Source organism: Coffea arabica, chromosome 9c, assembly GCF_036785885.1.
Source record: "Coffea arabica cultivar ET-39 chromosome 9c, Coffea Arabica ET-39 HiFi, whole genome shotgun sequence".
Lineage (NCBI taxonomy): Eukaryota > Viridiplantae > Streptophyta > Magnoliopsida > Gentianales > Rubiaceae > Coffea > Coffea arabica.
Window position 1 is genome coordinate 13,116,127 of NC_092326.1, and position 21,217 is coordinate 13,137,343.

A 21,217-nucleotide genomic window follows, 5' to 3' on the forward strand; every position below is an offset into this window, starting at 1 on the left:
ATGAAGGGGAAAGGATTGGAGGGGCATGCCAAACGCTAGAAAACTAAGAAAAATGCATGAAAATGTAGTGAGACATGCAAGTATGTACTAACGAGACGGGACAACCTATTGGGTCTAGCATTGGACTAGTTCTTTTCTAAAATTCTTTCACAAGCATTGGACTTGCGAGAGCTCGAGGGGAAAGACCATGGCCAGCATTGGACTAGCCACGGTGACGCATTCATTCATTATAAATCAAATAAATCATGTAGAGGCTAACAAAGCAAATAAACACATAAATCACATATAGCACATAACACATAAGCATGGTATCTAGATGCAAGACCCTAAGAAAGCAAATAACACGTAGCACGTAAGCATGCAAATCACACAAGGCCATTAAGGCCCTAACTATTACATTTTTAGGGGGAAAGCCTACTACAATCTAAAAGGGGAAATAAGAAGGAAAAATAGATGAAATAAACCTAACTTTTACAACTTGGCATTCAAGTGCCTCCCAAATGATAAAATTGAACTAAAATTAAAGTAAAAACTAAGCAACTAATGAAACAAAGTAAAAATGAAATAAACACTTAAAGTCATGCAATTGCACACATAAGACACATATACGCACGTAGGGTCAAAATAAAGTCAAAAATAAATGATAGAGTGTACCTCCCTCGCAATGGTAAGCAAATGAAGGAAAAATGGCTTCAAAACAATAAATGGGTCAAGGCACCAATTAATAGTAAAGCATAAACAAAATCACCAAATCCCTCTCAATCGCAACTTAAATGAAAAACACATAATGCATAATTTCCAAGAAAGTAAATTATTGATCAAATTTCTAAAATAGGAAAACTACCAAGGACCCAATTGCAAACATTAATCAATCACTCAAATCCAATTAAACATTTTTGGAATTTCAAAGGTCCATAAGTAATGAAAAAGTCAAGTAATGGCTCAAATTGCAATTACTCTAGGACCTATTTGCAAGAAATTAGAACTTAATTGGGCCTTTAGTAGCATAAGGGGAAACATGTGAGGTTGAAATGTAATTTTCAAAAAGAATTTCATGCATGCAAGCTACGAGGAACTCATTTTCTCCAGCCGAAAAGCATTCTGCAAATTTTTTCCAGCCGCGGCTTTTCTTTCCATTTCATCATGCAGACCAGATTTTTTATTCAAATACACGGCTTTGATCAGATATTTTTCAACCCAACATTACAACCTTAAGCTAAGCAACAGACTACATAACTTCAAACTCCAAACAAGCAAGAAACAGTAAAGGAACTGATGCAAAAAAAATCTGGACAAAGCATTCATGCAAAGATGGTTCGGTAACCTGATTGTCTATTTTTCCAGCAAGCATTCAAACATGATTCAAGTGTTTTTTTTTTTTAGATCCAAACATGCAAACTCAACATCATACTTCCACTCCCCTCTTTCTACACAAGACTAACTAACAGATTAGAAGAGGCTAAAGCCTAGTGCATGGTTACGGACAAGGAAAACAGCAAAGTAGGCGTGGCAACCTTTGCCCTGCTGCAATTTTTTTTTACAGCTTGATACTCGCATGGATGGAATGCCGAGAACATCGCACAAAATTCATCATTCATGACTCAAACTCACACACATCTTCAAACATAAATCTTAACATAGCTTAGGCATTGACTGCCTATCCCCTAACCATCCCAACCGAGAACAACAAAATGCAGCACGGAAAATCAACCACAACATATGTTCATGCCACTTTTACTCGACTGAAACGTATTCCTATGAAGCAAATCAAACCTTAACCCATTAAGTGATGCAGTAACTGACCCAAAAATAGAGAAAAGATAGCAATTGATCATCTGGACATGAACATAAACTCAGCCGAGACTTCATTTAAGGCAACTGAAGTTTTTTTTTTCTTTTAATGCAGACAATCTACTTCTACGATGGATTCACTGTATTACAGCCATTCATCCTTTTAATTTCCTACAAGAAAACAACAGCTTTGATAGCAAAAATGTTCATGAAATCACATTCAAACAATAAGCAACAGCAAGAACGTCAAAACACTTCAAACTCCAGCAACCCAAAAGAAATTCCACACTGCTGCAACAACCCCTCAATACGGCTCTAAGGATCTTAACAGGCTCAAGTTATGCAAATAAAGACCCAAGATATAGCCTTTCGTTCACCAAATTGGAGAAAACTATAACCTTTCAATCAAATAGTAAACCAATATCACACAACCACTACCTCAGTAGCCGAAAGGAAAGAAAACTACAAAAACATTACTGAATATGGTTGTAACAAGCGAAAGGTTCCATCTTGATCATGTCATTCTTCCTAATTTTTGCTTGTCAAACATGCGGGAACAACTATAAACATCCAACAAAGACCTAATGGGTTCATTATAGACTGTGCTGAGAACATCAAAATCATGGGCATGGCAAGGCTACAACGTCGTCATTAAACAGATAGAGAAGAAGTAATATACCTGGACAGCAACAAATGGAAGCGGATTGGAAAGATCTTCAGCAGACAGCTTCGCCTTTCAATGATGATGGAAACCGACGATGGAGGCGCTGGTTTTCTCCCTCAGTCTCTACTTCTCCTTTTCCTTTTTGCTTAGAATCTCTCGGCCTTACCCTCAGTTCTTTCGGTTTACTCTCGGCTTTCTTTTGCTTCAACTGCCAACCTTAGTCGTCCAAGAAAACTCTCCCCCTCTCACTCTCTGGTTTCTTTCTCTCCCTCTGTTTTTCCTTATGCAAGCCGTCAGTTCCTTTTTTTCTCCAGCCTTAGCCGTCACGCCTTATGCTCTCCCTCAAACTCTCTCCGTAGCTTTTCTGGTTTCTTTCTCGTCCAAAGCTTTCTCTGCGTTTTTTCCTACCGCCGCCAACTAAAAAACCTCTCTCATTCTTGCCGTTTCCTTGCCTTTATATGGGACCTATATCCCCTAAACCCTCACCTCAAAGGTAAGGATGAAGGGTTTGTCTCTACATTAACTCCAGCCATCCGATCCCTCAGCCATATTTTCTCCTTGAAAATGATATTCAGGCCGCTGCAATGTGCGGCTCATTTTCTTTTTTTTTTTTTAATAATAATAATACAAAAATAATATTTTAAATAAAAATCAGATAATAAGAAGAAAACTCGAAATAAAAGATAGAAAATAAAATGCCTAACAACAAATTATGTTTGATTAATGATTTTTCTCTTTTTTTTCTTTCTTTTTTTCTTTTTTCAATTAAATAGTGAAAAGGAAAATAAAACATATTTTTAAGAATAATTTTTTCTCTTTTGACAAATCTTATGCTAAAAACAATCTTACAATAAAATAAATAGTTAAAAGGGTGAAAACGAATAAAAAAATAAAAATAAAAATAATAGACCATAATAATCTGAGACATACCAAAATCTAAAGCCAAAACCATGAAATCAGATAAGAATTATTAATAACAAAGAAATGAAATTAGGACAAAAATAAATAAAATAAAATAAATAAAATACATATTATTTAAAAATTTGGTGCATACAGTTTGTCCCTCTTTGTCTGAATTTTGGAAAAACTTGAGACAAAGAAGTAGACACCAAATACTCACCTGTGTTATTTGGCTGCGAAAACGTCTCGAACGATGGATGCTTTAGAAATGGGGACTGACCCCTTTGACAAACTTTTGACATGGGACTGACCCAGGTAAGAAAATTAAAAATCGGGACTGACCTGAACAGGAATTTAAAACGGGATTGACCCGAACAGAAATTTAAACGGGACTGACCCGAACAGAAATTTAAAACGGGACTGACCCGAATAAGAAATTTAAAACGGGACTGACCCAAACAAGAATTTAAACGGGACTGATCCGAACAGGAATTTAGACGGGACTGACCCGAACAGGAAATTTAAAACGGGACTGACCCGAACAGAAAATTTAAAACGGGACTGACCCGAACAGGAATTTAAACGGGACTGATCCGAACAGGAATTTAAACGAGACTGACCCGAACAAGAATTTAAAACGGGACTGACCCGAACGGGAATTTAAAATGGGACTGACCCAAACAGGAATTTAAACGGGACTGACCCGAACGGGAATTTAAAACGGGACTGACCCTGAACAAGGAATTTAAAACGGGACTGACCCGAACAGGAATTTAAAACGGGACTTCACTGGGGAGATTTAAACAATAAATTGAGTTTTTACCTGGGAATAGTTCAAACTTTTGTACCAAAAGGGAGATTTGATCTCTGTAACTGAAGCGATAGCTGATGTTGTTTCTTATGATCAAGTTTTGCCAATAACATTATCATTTCGTCTTTGCCTACTGGGGAGTTTTTTCTGACAACGATTTAGGTGCGAAACAGAGAGTGGTTGTTTTTGTTTGTAAATGCAACGTTCCTGCAAGAAAAGAAGAAATAATGGACTTGCCACCATCATTTGATCCGATTTGTCTTGAGAATCGTGTAAACCTGAGTCTTGTGATGCTTTTGCCTCTATTCTGCGGCGTCTGGCTTAGTCGAACTTGTAATTTTGAAACCTTTCAATTCTTGAGAATGATAAAGTACGTATTTACCATGTCACCAAATCTATGTAGCAGCTTTGTTGCATTCTACTCACTTTAATAGATGATTAAATCCCCTATCCTTGCACAAAACTTAGGGTTTATCATCCATTCGAATCCAATGGTGAAAGAATGATGCATGAAAAATTTGTCATATAAAAATCGATGATATATGCAAGATGATTTCCTATGTCAGGCAAAGATGAGCATGCAAAAGAATGCAGACAATCACAAGCAGTCGAACGCAAATAATCGAGAGAAACCAAGAGGTTTATAAAGATACATTTTGCAAAAGAATATTTGTAAAGAAAAATACAAATTTGGCCAACGAATATTATGTTCAAGCCTTTGGATATATTTGCTTCGGAATTCGCTTCTGGCAAAAGTATCACAAACATGAGGAAAAGTCTAAATGAACCAGGTTACCAACTGTTCCTTCTCGTGCTCGTCTGTTGAGAAAACCTGCTTTGGCGCCCTTTCGGGTTTTCACCAAGGTTGCCCCCACCCTTTTTGTTTTTGTTTTGTCTTTTCTTCTTCTTTTTCTCTTTTTTTTTTCTTTTCTTTTCCTTTTCTCTTTTTTTTTTGAGGCGCCCTTTCGGGATTTCACCTAAAAAACAATGAAATATCTCGACCATGATCGACTCAGAAATATGAGTTAAAGATTTCTGGCATCAGTAAAATGCACTTCCCTTGTGAGATTAGGCAAAGGCATTATGGGCATCACTTGCCAGTTGATTAACAAATTTCCTAATAGAAATACCACAAGTGATGAAAGGCAGGACTTTGGGCTTTGTAATGAGGTCAGGTGGGGTGTTTTTTCAAGAAAAGTTGAGGCTTGAAAGCAAATTTTGATGCGAGGTGTGAAATGACTTGAGATTGCACTATTTTGAAATCGTCTTCAATTTTGAACGAAACTGAGGAAAATTTGCCTCAGTTTGATCGAATTTTCTCTCTTTGCATTTTCTTCATTGCATTTTCCTCACTTTTGCATTTTTTTAAACTAAATTTGCCCCAATGTGGGGTTCTCTTTTCCTTTTTGATCATCTCTCTTTCAAAATAAATTTGCCCCAGTGTGGGGTTTGCAATTCTCAGGGGTTATCAAGCGAAAATTTGTCAATTCTGATGGCTCAAAGGGGACAAGTAGAGATAAAATGTTTTAAGTGTAAAAGAAGATGGCCTGACTTGCATTTCGCCGTTTGCATGAATTTCCAAAGAAAATTTGCATGATCAAATGAAAAACTTCTTGCACATGTCTGAGTTGATGGGTTGAGGGAATGTTCGTCCATCCATTTCTGCCAAAATAAGTGCTCCGCCAGGTAATACCTTTTGGACAATGAACGGCCCTTGCCAATTTGGAGCAAATTTGCCTTTAGTTTCATCTTGCATTGGCAAAATCCGCTTTAGTACTTTGTCACCTTCTTCGAATGCACGCCGATTGACTTTTTTGTTGTAAGCCCGGACCACACGTTTCTGATAGCACTGACCATGACAGATAGCTTTGAGCCGCTTTTCATCGATCAAAGTCAATTGCTCATGGCGTTGCTTCATCCAATCAGCCTCCTCCAATTTAGCTTCCATGGGGATTCGTAGCGAAGGAATTTCAACTTCAGTTGATAATACAACTTCCATTCCATACATGAGTGAATATGGTGTTGCCCCGGTCGATGTCCAGATAGAAGTCCGATACGCCATTAATGCATAAGGCAACTTTTCATGCCAATCGCGATGCCTTTCAGTCATTTTACGGATAATCTTCTTCAAATTCTTGTTTGCGGCTTCTACAGCTCCATTCATCTGAGGCCTATAAATGGCAGAGTTGCGATGTCTGATCTTGAACTGCTCACATAGTCCATCTACCAGGTCATTGTTCAGATTCTTGGTATTGTCTGTAATAAGCGTTTCGGGTACTCCAAAGCGACAGATGATGTGATCTCTCAAGAAATTGGCAACTACCTTCTTCGTTACATGTTTGAATGACTCCGCTTCAACCCATTTAGTAAAGTACTCAATTGCCACCAATATAAATCGATGTCCATTTGAAGCGGGAGGATCAATTGTACCAATCACGTCCATACCCCACATTGAACAGGGCCATGGGGCGGTCATGCTGTGCAATTCAGTGGGTGGAGCGCGTATAACGTCACCATGCATTTGACATTTTACACATCTCCAGACAAAATCTATACAATCACGCTCCATAGTAAGCCAGAAGTATCCGGTTCTCATGATTTTCTTTGCTAGCAAATGGCCATTTATGTGAGGTCCACAAACGCCACTATGCACTTCTTTCATCATGTATTGAGCTTCATCTTCATTAATGCACTTTAAAAGGTTCAAATCTGAGGTTCTTTTGTACAAAACTTCTCCACTTAAGAAAAATTTTGAAGCCATTCTACGCAGAAAACTCTTGTCCTTTGTACTAGCATGCAGAGGGTAAGACCCAGTTTTGAGAAACTTCTTAATATCATTATACCAAGGAATATTGTCAGAGGACTTGTCTACAACCCAATAGTGGGCAGGCTTGTCTTGAAATTGAATCTGGATTGGTTCGATCCTCAATTTATCTGGATACTGGATCATAGAAGCTAAGGTGGCCAAAGCATCAGCAAATGCGTTTCGAGCTCGCGGGAGATGTCTGAACTCCAAATTTTGAAATTGCTTGGCCAGAGTGAGCAGACTACAATGGTAGGGCAGAATTTTTGAATCTTTGGTTATCCACTGCTTCAAGGTTTGGTGCACGAGCAAATTTGAATCACTGAAAGCTATCAACTCTTTGATTTCCATTTCTAAAGCCATTTTGAGACAAAAAAATGCAGGCTTCATATTCAGCCATGTTGTTTGTGTAAGCAAATTGCAATTTGGCAGCGGCAGGGTAGTGCTTCCCTTCGGGTGAAACCAAAACAGCTCCAATTCCAGCTCCGAGAGAATTCGAAGCTCCATCAAAGAAAAGTCTCCATTCAGGGCTTTGCTCACTTATATCGTCTGTGGCGCCTACCAATAAGACTCTCTCATCAGGGAAATAAGTATGAAGTGGTTGATAATCATCATCCTTTGGATTTTTTGCCAAATAATCAGCTATAGCTTGCCCATTGACAGCCTTTTGTGAAGTGAAAACAATATCGAACTCTGAGAGAATTATCTGCCATTTAGCCAAACGTCCAGTTAGCATCGGCTTCTCCAAGAGATACTTCAAAGGATCAGATCGGGAAATAAGATAAGTGGTATGGCTCAACAGGTAGTGTCTCAACTTTTGAACTGTCCAGGCCAATGCACAGCAGCTTTTCTCAATGAATGAATAATTAGCCTCATACTGCGTGAACTTTTTGCTTAAATAGTAAATGTCTTGCTCCTTCCTTCCGGAGTCATCATGCTGCCCGAGGACACAACCAACTGCTTTTTCAAGCACAGATAGGTACATGATTAATGGTCGACCCGGCTTGGGTGGCACCAATGTTGATCTTGATCCCTATCTTTTGATGTTTACAAAACAAATGGATGATACTAATATTTCTTCAAGATATACTTTCAGTTTTGAAGTTATTTGATTCCATGAACAAGTGCAATTGAAAGTAGACAAAGGTTGTTGAAAGCTGTCGGACGCTCAAAAAGACTGCATCGGACGTCCGACAACCATTGAGTATCTTCGGACGCAGAAAACCAGCCCACCGGACATCCTAAGGAATTGAAGAAAATTCCCAGTTTTACATCATACCTTCGGACGCAGAAAACCAGCCTACCGGAAGTCCGAAAGAATTGAAGAAAATCCCTTAAACTCTCTGCCTGCTGTCGGACGCACAAAACAGGGCTACCGGACGTCCGACACTGCCAACGGATAGTTGACTGTACAGCTGCTTTCTATCCGTTTGAAGCATTAATGAGGCACTTTCTTGGTCGTATATAAATAGTGGTTGGTCAGATATTTCAAATAACTTTTATACACTGAAGATACAAAAGATCTAGAGAGATTTTAGTCAGAAAAAACTCTTCAAGGAACATTTGTAGTCTTAGTGGTGTGACGACCCCACCTCCCCCTAAGGCGAACCAGAGGGTTCGGCGGGCCTCCTGCCCGGCTCTCGCCGGGACTCAGTCATTCACTAAAGTCCTCAAATGAATTACAATATAAATCTCAAATATACATTACATGGTCCACAAACATACATCCAAATCTCCAATAATTACATGTCTCAAATGCAGCGGAAACTGATTCCAATCGTGGAATGTATACTTACATCCATATCAATTTCAAATATTTATACAAGACCAACTCGTACATAAAATAGATCCAAACTTAAACTGTACACGATATAAGCCATCCAGTCACGTGAATAAGCACAACAAGCCCTTCATTCGCCTTGAGCCCTGTGGGGGGGGAAATAAAACATTTTTGGGGTGAGCTAAAAGCCCAGTGAGTAACCAGTAAAATCAGTAATCAAATAGTTTTCACAAAAATTCATTTCATTGATGTCATGGTTCAGAAATCAGATGTACGTATTTTTGCTCTCGTGAGCTAGTGAAATCATTGTAATGTTTTAGAAGTTCAATAAGTAACCGGGGGTAAAAATGTAATTTTGTTACAGGTCAACATTTGCACAGTGAGAGTAAAACAAAAGCAGAAAATGACACCACATGGTAATTCCACAAAGCTCAATGAGCTAAAATCTCAATAAGGTTCCGAACATGAAATTTCATAACAAAGCCAACACATTAACCATCAATAATCAATAATTCAAGAAACATTTACAATGGAAAGCGATAGTAACATATTCATTAAAAGGATACCGCTCACATGGAGCTATTCATTTGTTCGTTCCCCTGACATTTCCCCTTATTCCTCCAATTATTTGAAAATTTCATTTTTATAAATAAACCCTCGTTCATCTTTTTATTCGTTCATCCCCTTTTCCGGACTTTGACCGGACTCCACCCATCCGACGTTGGCCGGACTCCACCCATCCGGACGTAGCCGGACTACAAGGTAATACTCGAGTATACCAAATTCACCCAGGGTCACCATATCGCCCGACCGAGTCCGCTTCTGGCTCGAGTCGATCGGTAACGAAGGGCAGTGGCCAGTTCAGCCAAAAGGCTTACATCATGCGCAACTAGCATTTAATCATTAATCATTGAAAATTCATATTTATTTAGGTCGAGTGCGATAAAGTACACACTCGCCTAGAAAACTCGTTTTAACAATCATCGAAAGTACTTAACACATTTTCAATTAATAATGACAAGCCAATAAGTCAAGAATTACAGCAACCAAGGGACACTCATATGCAAGTACGCATGATATGCAAGAAAACAGTTCAAAAGTAACTTTTGGAAACAGTTTAAAAGTAAATAATGCAGGAAACGGTTCATAAAGAACTTCAGAAATAGTTTGAGGTCACTCACCTCAATGGCTCAGAAATCATCCATCATGTATCATTGCCTTGCTCAAACCCAAGTCTTAGATCACAAACTCAATGCAAACAAATCCTTTAAAAGTTCGGACAGAACTTCCCCTACATTTGCTAACTTTTCCAGCCATCATGGCTTCATTATTTCCTCAGCCAGTCCCAAAGGTACACACACAACAACAAGTTCATCCATAGCCATTCAGCAAGCTCCAAGTAATACTAGTGCAAGTCAAGCTAGGGGGAAAAATATCCGGAAATGAAACTTAAGCTCAAAACCAGAAAAACAGTTTTGACGTCATTTTGCGGTAATGGTACCAAAGGCGTTATGATTGTCGGAAGAAGGTGCAAGACCCACCGTTTCGAAGATAAGAGATAGGTCTACAACAATGTAGAAGGCCACTCAGTCCAAATCCTAGCACAACTAGGTCAAATGTGCCAAATACTCAACGGGAAACACCAAAAACAGGTTTACAAATCACATAATGCTGTAATTACTATAACTCAGTCTATACAGGTCCAAATGCCGAAATTCCAAAGGCATATGGTAGCTAAGACATCCAGATACATTTCATCAGAAGACACCAACACCTAAATCCAAAGCAATTCCAGTCAAAATGGCCAATTACAAGTGCAGTTTTCGCATTCTGATCAACCCAGAACAGCAACAGTAAAATCGGCATATCTCACTCTACACTAATCCAAATGACCTGAAATTTTACAGGCCCTTCAAACTCATCAATACCTACAACTTTCATGTTTTGAGCAAAGTCCAATTTGGCCTATAACATGGTGCAATAAATTCGGGCAGAATGAAGAACTACAAAACCTAATTTTCTGAAATTTCTTCCAAAACAGAAATTGATTGCACTTAATCACTTGTTTCACCTCCTAGAGTCATTAAACATCATTTCCAATCATCATACATGACCACCCAATCATATCCCTATGAAAACAGAAAAATCCCCAAAAATAATAAAACTTCACCAATTCAACCAAACTCAAGAAATAATCCATGAAATTGCATCTTATAACACCACTAATCATGAATTGAACATCATTAGAGGAAGGAGAGGTGTTCATCCACCACTTACCTTAGCAAAACAAGAGGGAGAGCTACTTGTCACCTTAAGCTTCCAAACAACTTCACCAAACAACTCACTATCACTAAAAGAAGAGGTTTTATGGAGTAGAAACTAGATCAAGCAAGTGTTTTTGAGGATTTGAGCTAGATAATTGCCAAACTTTGAAGAGGTTTTTTCTTCCTTCTTTGCTAGAGAGAGAATCAGCCAAGAGGTTGAAGACAAGAATGAATTTTGTGTGATTTTTAATATATTTAAGCAATTGGTCAAAAAGTCAAGAAAATGAATAGTAAGTCATAAGCTATTTGCAATACAATGGTGACACTTGTCACCTCCATAAATGCAATCTTATCTTTTCTTTTTCCTCTCACATCAATCAATTCACATCCTCTACTTATCCCTTAACACCCGATAAATTTTACACAGTATCCGGAATTTAACCTAATTGGCCGAATTTTTCCGAACTTTTCGCACTTGTGGGTCCCACGTCCGTTATATATTCTTAATTTTCTAAAAACTCTCCAATACTAGGAAAATCATTTTTAAACTATTTTTGCTCATAAACTTTATCTGGGGAATTTTTTTAATCAAGAAAATGTAGAAAAACGGGCGATTAAAAAAAATAAACCCTAGAAAATTACAAAATTTTCGGGTTCTCAAACTCATTTTTTTTTTCGGGGCGTCACAATCTCCCCTCCTTAAAAGAATGTCGTCCTTGACATTCTCACTTGTACCAATCAAGTTAAGACATCCCGCACAAATCTCTCAAGAGTCAAATCAAACCCACAGTCCGGCATCCTAAACTTCAAACCTAGGATACACTACAGAGATCTGAAGCCTAAGCTCTGATACCAACTGTGACGACCCCACCTCCCCCTAAGGCGAACCAGAGGGTTCGGCGGGTCTCCTGCCCGGCTCTCGCCGGGACTCAGTCATTCACTAAAGTCCTCAAATGAATTACAATATAAATCTCAAATATACATTACATGGTCCACAAACATACATCCAAGTCTCCAATAATTACATGTCTCAAATGCAGCGGAAACTGATTCCAATCGTGGAATGTATACTTACATCCATATCAATTTCAAATATTTATACAAGACCAACTCGTACATAAAATAGATCCAAACTTAAACTGTACACGATATAAGCCATCCAGTCACGTGAATAAGCACAACAAGCCCTTCCTTCGCCTTGAGCCCTGTGGGGGGGGAAATAAAACATTTTTGGGGTGAGCTAAAAGCCCAGTGAGTAACCAGTAAAATCAGTAATCAAATAGTTTTCACAAAAATTCATTTCATTGATGTCATGGTTCAGAAATCAGATGTACGTATTTTTGCTCTCGTGAGCTAGTGAAATCATTGTAATGTTTTAGAAGTTCAATAAGTAACCGGGGGTAAAAATGTAATTTTGTTACAGGTCAACATTTGCACAGTGAGAGTAAAACAAAAGCAGAAAATGACACCACATGGTAATTCCACAAAGCTCAATGAGCTAAAATCTCAATAAGGTTCCGAACATGAAATTTCATAACAAAGCCAACACATTAACCATCAATAATCAATAATTCAAGAAACATTTACAATGGAAAGCGATAGTAACATATTCATTAAAAGGATACCGCTCACATGGAGCTATTCATTTGTTCGTTCCCCTGACATTTCCCCTTATTCCTCCAATTATTTGAAAATTTCATTTTTATAAATAAACCCTCGTTCATCTTTTTATTCGTTCATCCCCTTTTCCGGACTTTGACCGGACTCCACCCATCCGACGTTGGCCGGACTCCACCCATCCGGACGTAGCCGGACTACAAGGTAATACTCGAGTATACCAAATTCACCCAGGGTCACCATATCGCCCGACCGAGTCCGCTTCTGGCTCGAGTCGATCGGTAACGAAGGGCAGTGGCCAGTTCAGCCAAAAGGCTTACATCATGCGCAACTAGCATTTAATCATTAATCATTGAAAATTCATATTTATTTAGGTCGAGTGCGATAAAGTACACACTCGCCTAGAAAACTCGTTTTAACAATCATCGAAAGTACTTAACACATTTTCAATTAATAATGACAAGCCAATAAGTCAAGAATTACAGCAACCAAGGGACACTCATATGCAAGTACGCATGATATGCAAGAAAACAGTTCAAAAGTAACTTTTGGAAACAGTTTAAAAGTAAATAATGCAGGAAACGGTTCATAAAGAACTTCAGAAATAGTTTGAGGTCACTCACCTCAATGGCTCAGAAATCATCCATCATGTATCATTGCCTTGCTCAAACCCAAGTCTTAGATCACAAACTCAATGCAAACAAATCCTTTAAAAGTTCGGACAGAACTTCCCCTACATTTGCTAACTTTTCCAGCCATCATGGCTTCATTATTTCCTCAGCCAGTCCCAAAGGTACACACACAACAACAAGTTCATCCATAGCCATTCAGCAAGCTCCAAGTAATACTAGTGCAAGTCAAGCTAGGGGGAAAAATATCCGGAAATGAAACTTAAGCTCAAAACCAGATGTAGACACCAAATTTCGAATTAATGCTTTGTGTTTAGATGATTTGCGTTTTAGTTCATTATTTGTTTGTCTAGCCCTTTTAGGTTTTATTTTATTTTAGTTTTATTCCCTTTTTAGTTTTTAGTTGTTTTTGTAGTTTTTATTTTGTAAGTTTAGCGTAGAATTTTTAGAGAAAAAAGAAAAAAAAAAGGAAAAGTGAAAAATGAAAAAAGGGGGGGAAAAGAAAAGGGAAAAATGGTTTAATGCATATTGGCCTATTTTTGAAAAATGAAAAAATGAAAAGTTTGAAAATTAAAAAAAAAAAAAAACTGTAGACACCAAATTTTGAATTAATGCTTTGTGTTTAGATGATTTGCGTTTTAGTTCATTATTTGTTTGTCTAGCCCTTTTAGGTTTTATTTTATTTTAGTTTTATTCCCTTTTTAGTTTTTAGTTGTTTTTGTAGTTTTTATTTTGTAAGTTTAGCGTAGAATTTTTAGAGAAAAAAGAAAAAAAAAAGGAAAAGTGAAAAATGAAAAAAAGGGGGGGAAAAGAAAAGGGAAAAATGGTTTAATGCATATTGGCCTATTTTTGAAAAAAGAAAAAATTAAAAGTTTGAAAATTTAAAAAAAAAAAGAAGAAGAAGAATCTTTTAGTGTAATAGGCATTATTTACTTTTTGATACATTTTAATTATTTTTCAAAGAAAAGGAAAATTCCAAAAAATATTAATATTTCAGGTTACAAGCATTTGTGTTTTTGATTGCATTTTATTGTTATTTCTATTATTTATATCTTGTCAATTTCATTTAAGTAAAGAAAAAGAAAAAAAAATTTTGCCGCAGCATGAAAGCTGCGGACTTGCGCAGCTTGCAAAGAGGATTGGGACGGCTCCTGGGAGTGCAATTACTGAAGAAAGTACAATCAGGTTTTAGGGTTGATTCACCATATAAAAACAAGAGAAAGGATCAGCCGCAACGGGGATTTTTACGGAGAGAGTGACGGAAACAAGCAAGAAAGGACAGCTGCATAAGAAAAATGAGAGAAAGCCTGAATGGAGATAAAAAAGAAAAGATACAGAGAGCTATGAACGAGGTGTGAAGAAGACTGAAGATTGGGGGAGAATAAGAGAGTGTCTAGAGCAGCGGCTAGGATTAAAAAGGGGAGAGTGTGGTTGAAAGAGAGGAAATCAAAGGAGTGAATAGCAGAGGGAGTTACGGGGAAAAGGGAAGAAACGGCAAAAGAGAGTTACGAAGGCTATAGGAGAACTTCGGCTGGGCAGTAGGAATCTAAAAGAGGAGAAGAAGAAGAATTAGCGGCGAGGGCTTTCGACAAAAAGAAAAGGAAGCGGGAGGAAGGTTGGAGAGCGGCTGAAACCGAGAGCAAAAGGGAGAGGACGGCTGAAAGAGGTAGTGACGGAGGAAACAAAACGAAAAGAAAAGGAGAGTCGACTGGGAAAGCAGAAGGCGGCTAAGGTGTGGTTGGACAGAAAGGACCGAGAGAAGGAAAGGAAATTGGAGAGCTCTCGGGTAGAGTGAGGAACCAAGAGTGATGGCCAAATGAAATCCGTTCCTGCGGCAAACCAAGAAGCTATTGAGGCTGCCGACTCTCACAGGAAGTTGTCACGATAATTTCGGCCATGGACATCGAAAGAGAGAGCAAAGACTGTACGATTTTCATTCTCTCTTTATATTAGTTTTCCTTTGATGATCGAATCTTCAAGTTCGCTGAATTTTCTGTGCGCTTCATTTGATTTTCATAATCTAAAGCCGCTATCTTTGGCTGCTACGCTGCATGTTTGATGTTTAAGATTTGTGGTGAGTTTGATTTCGATTCCTAGGCTACAGCTCAGTAACAAGACTCCAATTTTGAAAAGAAAAGATTTTTTTTTTACATGGCTTGTATGTTTGAAATGTTTGGAAGGTTATGAAGAAAGGTGGCCTGTTTCATTTTTTTTTGAACCAGTCTTGGTCCGTTCGGATATTAGAGTTTTGTATTAGTTGCTGCTGAAGCCTATGATGTGATTGAAATCTGGGATTTGTTTGTTCTTTTGATACATCACATGCATGTCCAAGCCAAGCTTCAACTGCGATTTGTGACAGCAATGTATTTTGTTGTTTGGTTTAAAATTCTGATGTTGGATGGAAAGTCTGATCAAATCTGCGTGTTTGGACCTGGAATGTGTGTTGGAAACGGATAGCAACAATTTTTCACTTTAGTCGCAGGTTCTGCGAATTGGACTAAGGTTGTGTTTTGTATGTTTTTCAATTGGCATACCATGAACAAGTTCATTGCAAGTTCCTTCCTAGCATCTTAGATGTACTTTTCATGGCTAAGCTGCTTTAGTGAACTTAATAGAAGTAGATATTTGCGTGCAAGCATGAGTTGAAACCTTGCATTTCAGGTTTGATTGTTAGATTAACAAAGCTGGTCTGAGTTCTTGCATACAAATCTATCTAAGTTGGAATAAAAAGAAGCAAAAAGCTGTTGCATTCATTTGTGAGTCTTTGCTGTCTTTCTGCTCTTCAATAGCCCACAATCAAAGTTGCGGCTATTCAATTTGCTTGTTAATCTATCAAGAGGATAAGAAATGTTGGGTTTACATGAACCACATTCAAATGCTTTGCTGGGAAAATAAATAACCAAGTTGTCGCGTTCAAAATCTGGTTATGAACAAATAAAAATGCAGCAGTTTTGCTTGGTTTGGAAATGTATCTTGCCGCAGCTTTCCTTTCTTCTTTTGTTGCTGATCAAAACCAGTTTTGCCATCTTAATCTTGCACTCAAAATTTCATGTTGTGAATTGGGTCAATAATTTCTGGGTTGATGAACTTGTTTACATGATAAAATGGATGGAGTTTGTTTGCTGGAACTTGCCGAAAGCTTGAGGAACGCAGCAGTTTCTTGTAGTTTGCAGAAAATTTCGTTTCTTACGTTGCTGCATGTATAATAATTCTTCAAAATTGCTTCTTAACCCCCTCAAGTCCCCCTCTGTCCTACTATGGCCCAGTCATGTTTCAATCTCTTGCAATTAAGTCCTAAATTGATTGCAACTTTAACCGTTATTTGGCCTCTTATTATTTTTGGGGACTTTCGAAGTGCTTAAATGTTCTAATTGGACTCACATGATTGATTGATGTTTGCAATTGGATTCCTTGTGCATGATAATTTGCCTTGATATGTTTTCACGTGAATTGTGGACAACTTTCAATCGATTTTAGGATAAAATCATGAAGGCTTAATAATTTGGAGGAATTTATAGTCTTGTTTTCGTTTGATTTAGTTTTTCTTAGCTAGTTTTGTTTTTTAACTCTAATAAATAATTTTCCATTCTTCTTTTTGTGATCTTTGCATTTGATTAAGATGGATTCCACCTTAAGCCATTCAACTTAGTACTCCATTTTAGACTTTTGAAACCTTTTATCTGGGACCGAGTTTGCCTACACATGCACGGTTTATTCCATGTTTAATACTCATTTCATGCTTAATTCCCATTTAAAGTGGTACCTTGATCTTTTTATTGTTTTGAAGCTGTTTTTCCTTTCATTTTGGGCACCATTCCAAGGGGAGGTATAACTTTCTTTTATCCTTTTTGTTTCTCCTATGTGATTCAACGTGCTAAGTGAAATTTGCATGTCTACTTGCTTTCCTAGCCTCTCCTTATTTCCTTTCATTTATTTCATTTACTTTTGATTTTTATTAATGGGGTATGTGTACACCTCTTGGCTTGTAATAGATAGGGCGTAGCAACTAATTTGGTCCATTTTCCCTTTCCCCTTTGTTTTAGTTAGCAAATGTAATGGTTGCATGCCTATGTGTTATATGTTAAATGTTTTATTAGGATCTTGCATTTAGTCGAGCATGATGAGTGCTACATGATTTAAGTGATTTGCATGTCTACTCGCTTTTTGTAGTATAGATGAATGGAATGGATGAATATACGTCACCACACTAGTCCAACGCTAGTTGTGGTTCATTTTTTACTAATCTAATGATAGTAGAATGTCATAGAAAGGGCTAGTCCAATGCTAGACCCAATAGGTTCTTTTTTCCTTTTTTTTCATTAAATGCATGATCATCACATATCACGCATTTTTCCTTAGTTTATCGTTTGGCATGTTCCTCAAACCCCTTCCCCTTCACTTTAGGACTTGCATCTCATGCTAGTTAGGGTTCATTTGCGTGAAAATCCCCCTCCGATAAGGGAAACGGGCGAGTGTGGCTACTCGATAGCCTTAGCACGCTAGTTTCGCCTTCTAATCCAAGGGAAAATCGAAGTCGAAAAGTTAGAAGTCAACCCCCGTACCCGACTTGTTGCATTCCCCTAGGGTCATACTTTCATCACTTCCATACTCTTTTAATCACATTTTTCTTATATTTCGCAATCCATATTTTTCACTACATCTTTATCATTTATTTACTTTACTTCACAAATGAAATTCAAGTTTCACTTATATATGTACTATTCTATCTTCATTCATTTGCACACACAAACACTTTGATTTTCATACAAATTCACACATGCACTTTCTTTACACATTCGCACACAAACACTTTGTTTTTTACACCATTTCATACATGAATCTTTTCATACACTTGCACACTTGCACTTGAGTCACCATTTGCATCAATCGACCTCTATGAGGTTTCCCTTTATTGGCCGCCACAATTCATGTGGTTTGGGACCAAAAACCTCACGAGAGACATCGTAGAATTTAGGATTGCATTTCTCATTCATTAGTCTTTGTCCAAATTGCAAATACATACTTTGGGTAGAAAAATTAGGAAAATAAGGGTTAAATCACGCAACTAGCCTCGGCTAGGTCGAAGGGGTGCCTTGGATTTTTATCCTTGCCTTCCCCTTCGTCAAATGTGACTCCCGAACCTTTTTCTTTGTTTGCGTGGACTAGGAGTCGTTCAAAAGGGTTTCTTACTTTTTTCCTTAAAAAATTCACTTTTTGGGTGACTTGGTACACCCTAACTCTATACCAAGTGTCGACTCCATTTTTCATATAAAAAACCCTTTTTGAACTATTTTTCTTGGGTCAAATCGTCGCATTTTCAAAAGTCCCATTTAGACCCATTTTTATTTTTATCAAAAAAAAAATTCACTTTTTCCAAACCAATAAAATCACAAAAACAATCATTTTATTTATTTTTCTTATCAAAAAATGGGGCGCGACACCAGAAAACCAGTTTTGACGTCATTTTGCGGTAATGGTACCAAAGGCGTTATGATTGTCGGAAGAAGGTGCAAGACCCACCGTTTCGAAGATAAGAGATAGGTCTACAACAATGTAGAAGGCCACTCAGTCCAAATCCTAGCACAACTAGGTCAAATGTGCCAAATACTCAACGGGAAACACCAAAAACAGGTTTACAAATCACATAATGCTGTAATTACTATAACTCAGTCTATACAGGTCCAAATGCCGAAATTCCAAAGGCATATGGTAGCTAAGACATCCAGCTACATTTCATCAGAAGACACCAACACCTAAATCCAAAGCAATTCCAGTCAAAATTAGTTATCTATATTAATTAGTTATTGTTTAAAATATATATATATATAGAGCCGCGGCATGCAAGCTGCATATTTTTGCAGCTTGCAAAGGACAATCACAGATGCCCATCGGATGGCCAAGAAAAGGTATTGAGAGGAGATGATTTCTGGCCATTGAATGGAGGGTTTTGGGGCTACTAGCTGGATATAAAAGGAAAGAGGAGCCGCAGCCGAGAGGGGGGGAGAGAAAAACAAAACAGAGGGAGGAAAAGAGAGCAAGCAAGGATTGACGGCGGCAAAACGAAAGAAAAAGAAGAGAAAAACAGCGAGAGGGAAACAGAGGAGAAAAGCAAGAGGGTTGGCTAAGAAACCCAGAGTGTGGGATACGGGGAGAGCTGGATGGCTAGAAAGAAAGGCTAGAAAAGAGAGTTTCTGGTGAGGGAAAAAGGAGAACCTTGGAAGAAAGCAAAAGAGGACGGCTGATAGAAAGAGCAGCAACAGTGCGAAGAAGGAAGGAAATGTGGGGTTGCAACGACGGTGCTGCGCCATCATCACTGCCCTCCCGTCAATATCTTTCGGAAACCTAGCAGAATCATCCCAATCCTTTCACGGTCATTCCCCGGCTCATCTTGTAGTTAAAGGTAACACCTTTACCCTTTAGACTTAGAAACTGTTTTCTTGAATCGTGGGTCGATATCTTTTTCTCGCAACATGCCGGTCGGTGGTCTTTCGTAGCTTTTATTTTCGTTTCTGTAGGTTGGTTTAAGTTTGGTTTTTTGGGATTAAAATTCACAGTGGGGCTGATATGTTTGCTTGGCTTGTGTGATGTTTGTTAAGATTGAAACGTAGCAAAGCTTTGTAGTTCTCACCTCCTGTTCTATCGATTGGGTTTGCTTAGTGTTGAGTCGTATGGTTGCATGATTTTTTAGCTCGGAGATTGTTTGTACAGTATATGAATATGATGAAGTAAACATGGAAGAGTTGCAAAGTTTTCCAGATATTGCAAACCAGTTTTTCAAGTTGGTCATTTTTGTTTCCTTCGCTCGGATGCTTTCTGTGGAATTTGCTGAAGTTAGACAAATTTTGTTTGATCCATGTTAAGACTGATGATTGGTAATATCTGTGGGTTGAATTGCTAAAGAATCAGTTTTGTGCATTTTGTTTATGAGTTGGAGCTTCCAAAATATTTGCAGCAGAAATAGAAAAGTTCTCGCATGCTCTTTTGCTGTTTTTCTTACCTGCACTTGCTCACCAAAGGCTTCGGTCATCCAGTTTACTGGTTGACCCTATGTTGGAAAGAAGAATTAGACAAAGGGGGCGTTGGATTTGCATGTTTGGGGGGGGGTAAAGTACTTGAATCATGTCCGAATAGCTGCTGAAAGATAAATACCCAGGTTGCCTGCTCCCATTCATACGCTTCTCTTTTTTCTCTCTTGGCCTGTTTTGGATGTTGATTGTTGTGATCTTGTTGTTTTTGGAATCGAGGCTTTGATGTTTGGGTTTAAAAATTTTAGTTTGGTTTGGATAGAAAAATGGCATTGGAACGAATACAAGAATTGCAGGAAACACGGCTGGAAAATTTTCAGAATGTTGTTCCAATGCTTGCATCCCTTTTTCTCTAGTTTTTGTGTTTGAAATCCAGAATTTTCATGATGCAAAGTGAGAAGTTTAGGTGGTAGTTTTGTTTGCTTTAGCTCAGCTGGGACTTGACTGTGTCTGCAAGCTGGGTTTGTGGGTGCCGCATGGTGTAGTAAAAATCAGCAAAGAGAAAGCTGTCATACCCTGAGTTTCCTTCACATGTTTAAATGTTTAATAGGTTCTGGTTTAGATTGAAGTTTGATGCTGGGTTCGCATGTTTGAGGGCTGGAGTACCTGATTTAGGATCTAATGTTTGGAAACGAAATGCAGCTGGTTTTTTTTCTTAGTTATTTGCAGAAACCAGCAATCAAAAAAGAGGCATGTTTCATTGTTATAGTTGCAGAAGTTTAATACTTCCGTAAGCTTTTGCATGGTTTGCATGAAAAGATCTTCCAAAAATTGCATTTTGACCCCTTGGTTTCCAACCAATGTTGCTATGACCCAGAAAATTGGAAAAATTAATCAATTTGGTCCCTATGATTTTGCAGCAATGTCACAAAGACCCAATTACATTCCAATCCCTTGCAATTGAATCCTAAGTTGATTGTAATTTGAGTCGTT